Source organism: Stegastes partitus, unplaced genomic scaffold, assembly GCF_000690725.1.
Source record: "Stegastes partitus isolate 25-593 unplaced genomic scaffold, Stegastes_partitus-1.0.2 Scaffold1662, whole genome shotgun sequence".
In the NCBI taxonomy this organism is placed as follows: Eukaryota; Metazoa; Chordata; class Actinopteri; family Pomacentridae; genus Stegastes; species Stegastes partitus.
Genome location: NW_007579393.1, coordinates 113,518 through 121,697, shown reverse-complemented (window position 1 = coordinate 121,697; position 8,180 = coordinate 113,518). Strand labels below are relative to the sequence as shown.

Below are 8,180 nucleotides of genomic sequence, written 5' to 3'. Positions count from 1 at the left end.
AGGGAGGGGAGGAGGGAGGAGGAGAGTACTGAGCTGAGAGAGAAATCTGTCAGATTCAAACACACTGTTCAAGAGAAGCGAGGGATGAGAGAGGAGAGGCCGAGGAGCAGATAGGAAGAAGAGCAGCACAAAGTGAGGTAGGGTCGGCTGTCATGCAGCCCGGCAGCATGTGAGCGTGTTGCAGGAGTGAACCGCTGTGTTTATATATAGTTTAGTGGTTTTAAATGGGCACTGTGTTCACTTGGGGCTTTTTTTTTTTCTAAGTGGACAAATGGAGCTACTGGCTGTTAAGGGGGGGTATCAATTATGTAATACGTGTGCACCATTTTCAGTGTGTGTGTGTGTTTACAAGCTTGTGTAATTATGCTGAGGTGTTTATGTGGCCATTGTGTGGAGCCCCTGCCACACTGCCTTGACCATATGGGCTGATTTACAGCCATTGTAAATAGAAGCCAGCACTCCAGCGCCGCTCCGAGCCGTGGAACCTTAATTCCCCTCCAGCAGCAGCTCGTCACCCACTGACAGATACGTTATGTTGTTGTTGGAGGGGATGCAGATGAGCACAAACAAGCTTCTCAGAGGCATCTGCAAAGTAGCATTCCCTTTGTGCGCTTGGTTTTTACTGTGCAACAACACAGATTGTGGTGATGGTGATGTGACAGAGCAGCACGAGCAAAGAAACTGCAACCTTAGAGGCTCGTGGAGCAGCTGCACACATATATTTATATATATACACAGATATATATATAGTTGGGAGTTTAGTGAATCCATAGAGGAAGCTCCATATTCATGCTCCACTTGCAATTTGCCGTCTATTGTGGATGCACATCGGTTTAAACCGCAGCAGTGCAGCTGACAGGTTTAAAAAAGAAGGAAAAAACAAGGACCTCGTCTAAGATTTAAATCCCTGACCTCAAGCAGCAACATGCCATGAAGGGTGAGAGCTACCATTTTGCCTCCACTGCATCAAAACAACCAACACAGACTCTCGGATTGTGCAAAAAAACACAAAGAACGCTCATTAGTTTGTGTATTTCCTGCACACTTGCTGCACTCGCACATGCACAACTGGATGCTAACGTTGAACAAACGCCTCGTTTTCCCTCCAAATTTAGAAACTATATTCGTTTACGATGAAGCATTTGCAGAATTTGGTGCAGAATCATTTCAGAATAATACATAATGTGTTTAATTTTGCACGCTTTACATTAATATAAGTGTGTATAAGTCGTGCAAGATGGCCCAACTTTTAACGACTTTGCTTCTATCTGAGCCCAAATTAGCCAAAGCTGTCAGATGCATGTAGTGGAGTGAAGCAAGGAATGTAAAGTGGCATAAAATAGAACGATTTCAGAACAGAACCCTAAACCTGCACCAAAGGACAGGATTTGTGTGAATGTTCTCAGTCACAGAGTTTCGTGAGATCAGCTCAGTTCACTAGACGTGATGTTCAGTAGAACCAAACCTAAACTGACCATTAATTAGTTCTGTCACAGAAATTTCCAGCAGTGGGGTTTAGATGCAGCCGGCCTGTCGGACTCTCCTCCCATCACACTGCCCACACTGTTTTATTCCACCTTTTTTTTTTTTTTCTGCCCTCCGCCGGGACCTACAGGTATGCGATCCACAAACATTACCTGTAAACGATCTTAAAAGTCAGCCTTGGCAGGGCGGCAGTGGAAATCTTTCTGCTGCCCCCTCTGGCTTTGACTCTGAAGCCCCGTCTGATGCAAAAACTGCTCTCAGTGCTTTTGCAATTAGGTGGCGAGCCAAAATCTAAAAGGCACCTTAGGCGTGTTTTATAGTTACCGTGCTGCAGCCAAGGACTAATAATTTACACCTTTTTTCTGCAAATGCACATCCTTTACCTCGATGTCTGGGACCCGAATCAGTGATGCATTGTGCCACCTTGAAACCAAACCGTCCCCGAGGTGTGTGTGTGTGTGTGTGTGTGCTCTGGCAGCCGGGATTAAACATCTGCTGAAAACTTTTGGTGAGATTTGCAGGTACACAGTAATTCTCCGCAGATGGCGAAAAAGCAGAAACCGGCGGTGGCACGCTACGACACGGTTTCCTGTTTGCTGTGGCAGCTGCAGCGGTTCAGGGGGGATATTTACAAGAGTGTAGAGAATCTCTGGCAACGGGGCGAACTTCGTCAGCGATATGATGAATTTAGATTTTGGCTACTTTGCATAGTTAATCTCGCGTCGCCCCAAATCTCATGACACGTTTGAAATGAGACCTGGGAGCATTTGGAGCGTTTGGAGCCTGCGCGAGGCTCTACCTGTTGTGGCTCAGTGTGAGCTGCAGTCTAGCAGCCAGTCGACCTCCAAGTAGCTCCAGTGTGAGAAAGTGCAGCCTTGGAATCTGATTTCTGTGTAGATTTCATCCCTAAATATAAATTATATATAATAACAGGTTTCCTCCCTCCACAGTAAAGTCTGTTTTGCAGCTACAGCCTTCATTGTTCTGGTTTAGTAACTTAAAGCGGTTCGTTTTTGCACGCTTTACGTGGATTTTGACTTCTTCTCTTCTTGTTCTACTGCTACGAATGTAATTTTTATTCTAAAAAACATTCTGAAAAAGTTCTGCAGAGTTCTAGTAATGTTTTCAGTTGGAAGTTTTCTTTTAGTTCCCAGAATGTTCTTCTTAACAGCAGGATGAAGTTCCCTGAAGAAGCTCTAAACACGACATTTTCTGCACGTTGCATTAAGAACATCCGTGTCCTTTTACCCTAGCACGCAACGTTAGCTAATGTCGTGGGAACGTTCCCTGCTTGCTGGGTCACTGTTTCGCTCAGTTAGAATTTTGTTGCTCTAAAAACGTTCTGGGAAAGTTCTGCAAAGTTCTACTGATGCTTTCGGCTGAAAGTTTTATTTTAGTTCCCAGAATGTAAGTTGAAAGTTCTCTAAAGACGCTCTGAGAATGTTGTTAAAACATTATCCAGATGTTGCGTTGAGAACGTTCTTCCTTTGTTATCATGGAACATTGTGGGAATGTTTTATAGAACAACGTCTCAACGGCAACATCCCCAAAACGCGACGCTCCACCTTAGTCAACATATCAAATTACAGGAACATTTTATAAAAACATGTTCTGTCGGGGCGCTCAACTGGATACGACGTGGTCCCATGAACAGGCGGCGGTCATGTTCTTCTTTTGTTATCCTTGAACATAGTCTGACAACATCCTCCAAACATCTTCTGAATGTTAAAACGTTCTGTCTTGGTTCCCTTTTAACCTCAAAGGAACATTATTTGAAATTCTAAATAACCCCAAAACATTCTTTGCGCGTTAGATTAAACTGTTTTCTTACAAACATCATTAGAACTTGTAGGTAATGTTAGCCAATGTTGTGGGAACGTTCCTTGATTACTTCGATAGATGTTAATTGTACTATTCATTGTGCCGCTGATCCTGTTGTTGCTTAGCAACATGGGTGGCCAAGGCTCCGCCCACAGGCAGACAGAAGCCAGGTTGAGGACTCCAAAAACATTCCCAAAAAACAGGCACCGCTCGTCCAAACTACCTCAAACTTGACACTGCACTTCTTTAGGTTCTTGCCGATACTTTTGCCAAGTTTGAAGCAGATCAGTTGAATAGTTTTTGAAATATGTAAAGAACAGACAGCCACACACACACTCGCGGATTCCGTCATTTGTTAGTGCGATGCAGCTTTATTTCAATTTAATGCAGTTTTTTTTCATTTATAAATGTGTGGCCTCCAAATCCGGGTAGACAAAAACATAATTCCCCAAAAGACAGCATTATTAGAAAATCGAGATAGTGGTCCTTTAATTAATTATTAAGCTGTAAGGGACCAGAGACGTTTATCTAAAAATACGGGTTAAAAAAACACATGTAAGCGACATGTTTCTACAGCACAGGGCCCGTCTGATCACTGGAGCTTTCATTTTATTTTATTACACTTCCATTATATTAATATTATATGATCATAATCAGATACCATACGGCCTCGGGCACATACATTTCACCCAACTGTTGTTTATCTACTGGATCCTCCTGCAGCATATTTTCTATCTGTGAGAGCCTCTCCAGTCGGTCTGTCAGCGACAAGTGTCACACCTGACTCTACCTGACTCTACCTGACTCGCGTTCATGTGCAGCTGCAGCTTCTTTGACAGCAAAGATTAACACGAGCTCACGTCTGACACCTCCCTGCTCTTTTTTTTTAACATTTTGCCGCTCATCTCAGACACCTGCGCCCGCCGTTACTGCATCGGCGGAAACCCGATATTTCCCAAAAGTCAGCTTTTCAGGAAGTTAGATCATCTGGCTCAAGGGTCCCACCGACACCCATGTGTTTCCTTCCCCGATTTTCGCGCTGCCTTAGCAACAGTTTGGCTTTGGCCGATTATTTTCGTGCAGCTGCAGACAGACGCCACAGCTGTAAGAACTGAAAAATTTAGTTTTTTTTTTTTTGCAAAGTCCTGCGCAGTAACAGGGTCAACGTCGCTGCTGGCTGTCAGGAAATCCCCATTCAGTATCAGCCATAACATCTGACACAATATCCCACTTGTGTTGCTTCTGCTTAGTGTTCCACTTTTCTTTTTTTTTTTGCTTCAAAGAAATGAGCAGAAAATCCCCTCGGTGGCAATAAGGATCTATCACACTCCGCCACATGTACCGTCTCTTGTCTGGAATCTGCTTTGTATTCACCACATGCGCCACATGACCTCCTTCTTTCATTGACCTTGACTTTAAGTCTGAAACGCCCAATAACCTCCGTCTTTCTGCCCTTTTTTTTTTTTTTGCCGAATCTCTCCCTCCCTTCGCCGTCGTTTCCATTGGCTTTGTTCCGTGCAGATTAAGGTCGCGCGCTGATGAAGGCCTCCGGAGCCTCTCGCTGGTCCCTTATTTGCAGGAAATCGCTTTTACTCGCTTTGCTTCCACATTCGCTCTCTAAATGTGTCTGGATCGCATTCACCGTGCCGTCGTGGAAGAGGAAACGAAACGCCGCAGAGCTTCGGTCCTGCTGACATGTCGGGCCATTTGCGGTGCTTATTTTCTACGCAGCGTTTCGACTCACCTGCGTCGACTGTAATAAGTTTTTTTTTGCAGGAGGCCACGTCGCTGCGTTTTTCTGCTCACATTTCGCTTCAGTTGTGAGTTTTAAGTGAACGAGCCGCTCGAGGCCGGTTGGGGAAGAGAGTCTCTAGTGAAAGCGACGCATTCATTGCAGAAACCTGTTGAGAAACTGACACAGGATGTGGGAAGTGAAGTTGCGTTTGACCGAGTGTGTGTGTGTGTGAGTGTGTGTCGAAGTTAAAAGGAAGACATGAGCAGTCCGGAGAGCTGATTTTCATTCTTCAAACAAGCAAACTTCTAAAGCATTCAGCAGTTTAAAAAAAAAAAAAAAGGCAAAACTCTGGAGCACTCGAGCTCTGCAGTGATTTAGGGTCTGACTTCAAAAAGCTGGACGAGCTGCGAGAAGCTGAGGTCAAAATGAACGAGGTTTGGTGTCCGGATGCTGCTTTTCATGACAATCTAGCAGAAGACACAGAGTGGGAGGAGCTGATTCAGCTGCTGATTGTTCGAGAAGTAAAAGTCCCGTTTGTTTTTCCCCCTAAAACCACGTCTGAAGCCTCTTTGATAGATTCTGAAGAAGGTGCGTTTAGACAGAAAGCAAAGTTTGCATTTTTCATTTTTGAACTCCACAGAAACTTCCTCCCGTTGTTTCCCTTCAGTTTCTCCACATTTGGGTGCAAAATGCAAGATTTTGTTGGAGCTGAAAGAGCTTCGACTTGTCTTTTGTTCAGGCAAAGTTCTGCAAAGTTCTCGTCATGTTTCCAGCTTTAAGGTTTTTCTTAATTCCCAGAATGCTTTTCTCAAAAGCAGGATGAAGTTCTCTCAAGACACTCTTCTTGAAGCACTTTCTGACTGTTGCACTGAGAACATCCTTCCTGTGTTATCATGCAACACTGCAAGAATGTTTTATGGAAGAACGTTCTGTAAATGTTCCCTCAGCAACGTCCGTAAAACATCCTCAGAATGTTGCAGGTAAAATGTTCCACCTTTGTCTTCTGAGGCCTCGATGACATGTTGAAAACATTCTTTATCAATCCGACAGCATCCTCCAAACAGGAACGTTAAAATGTTCTGTCTTCGTTCACTTTTAACTTCATAGGAACATTATTAGAAATGAGAAATATCCTTAAAACGTTCGTTGAACATTAGATTGAAATGTTTTCTTTAGAACATTAATAGGACTTGTAGGTGATGCCAGCCAATGTTGTGGGAACGTTCCCTGCTTGCACATAAATGTAAATGAACAAAGTAACGCTCTCACCTTGATGCACAGGTGCAACCTGGTTTTATACGGAGGATGATGGGAGGAAGCTGCAGGAACACAGATGGAACGGAGGAACGTTCTCAAACCAACGTTTAAACAATCTAGGCCCCAGATGATTTTTATAAAACGTTTCTGTACTGTGATATATTAACGAAGTTGGAAAGTTTTGGAGGGAAGACGTCTCTGTCAGATTAGAACAGAGGAGAGAGTCTGCAACGCCTCGTATCAAGCGCCGATGATGCTCTGATAAGGTCTTACGGTTTTACCATCGTTAGCATCTTGACTCACGCCTGACACGGCAGGTTCACATCCTTTGTTGAGTAAACCAGCAACTCCAGCACCGTGATTGCCGTCTTTGTTGGTGGACCACTTGGTTTCACAACCGTTCACACGCTGAGTCATGTAAGTCCTGGTTGTTAACGGACCATCAGCCACGTGAGCTGGAGTGACTGTAAACTCCCCATGAGTCGGTTAGAACTGAAGAAGCCTCTTGGACGAGAGATGAAACGTCTTCAAGAACCTACAAGAGAACTCACGATTCCCAGGACCTGGACGACTGAGAATCAACACAAATGTAATGTGACATATTAAAGATGGAACCCCTATTAGAACGTTCTCATGCAAGACGTTGATGACAGAGGAAGGATGTTCTCAAGGCAACAATTCAAGATGTTATCGAGACCTCAGATGACAGAATGTTCTTTATGGGACGTTCCTGTGCTGCGAAGCAATGTTCCATAGTGTGATACGATAACGAAGGAAGAACGTTCTTTGTGCAAAGTTTGGTTTTGAGAACGTTCTGGCATAACGGTCTAACAATGAAACATTTTTAGAACGTCTTCCGTTACCCTACATTTAAGAGGAACTTTGCAGGAACCTAAAAAAACCACTGAAGTTTGCAGAACTTTTTCAGAACGTTTCTCGGAGTCCGACGGGTTTGTTCGTGCAGCTGAAGTTTGCATCTAATGTATGTAAATGTAAACGTCCGACACGAGTCCGTCTCAGACTCGTGTCACCGCCGTTTCATCGCTTCGGCCAAAAGTCGTGCAAAAGCTTGAGGTCACAAGCGAAGCATTTGGTTTGGTGAAGCTACGACTGAAATAGCTGCAGAATTGTCGCTCTTGTTGGGTCACAATGAGAGTTTTTAGAGCAGGTTTATGAACATCGGTGCAACTGGTTCATTGTTAAAAGGCTGTTGTTTGTTCTCTAACTCATGAATGACCAGAATGTCCTCTTTTTGTTGTTGGTGCTGGAGTTATTCAGATCTCACTCTGGCCTTGTGATAAAGATAATAAATAAATAAATAAAAGGCTCCTATTGTATATTGTATTTCAAAAATGCCTCAAGTGTCTCGTATCAATGGTGCCAAGTTGGTTCGTTTTGGCTTTACAGCTGTGGAGCTGTTTTGTTATTTATTATTTTTTCTTGTGAAAATCAAGAGTTTAAAGGTTTGTGGAAACTGATGTTACATCCTGTAGCTTCAAGTCATCCGAGTTAGCATCAGCTGTGTGAATCGTTGTTGGATAAATTCAACAAACATGGTGCCTTTGGACGAGAAATGTAGAAGATTTCTGGAGATAATTTAAGTGTCCGGCTGCATAAGATATAATTTACATAAGAATATTTTATTTTGAAAAGCCAGCATACGTCAATGGGGATTCTATTAGCTGTTTTTTACAAATTTCGTTAAAAAAACGTACAAAGAATTGCGACCAAAAGACAGAGCGCACCGTTACGGAACGAGGTTTGATTAATTACAACCAAGTATTCTGACTGTCAGGAGTTCGTGGATGTCGACTGTTTGCCGTAACGTGAACCCGTGTGACCGTTACTTCCTGTATCCTGTGTTTCATCATTAGGAGATCCT

General features: G+C 43.5%; 1 protein-coding gene across 1 annotated transcript in view; it reads left to right on the top strand.

Annotated features, from left to right (window-relative positions):
* Positions 1-8,180, top strand: part of arhgap4b (Rho GTPase activating protein 4b) — a 44,347-nt gene continuing 36,167 nt past the window's right edge. Inside the window, exon 1 of the mRNA XM_008301346.1 lies at positions 1-137. The gene's annotated coding sequence lies outside the window, so the exon portion shown is untranslated. The remainder of the gene's footprint in view (positions 138-8,180) is intronic.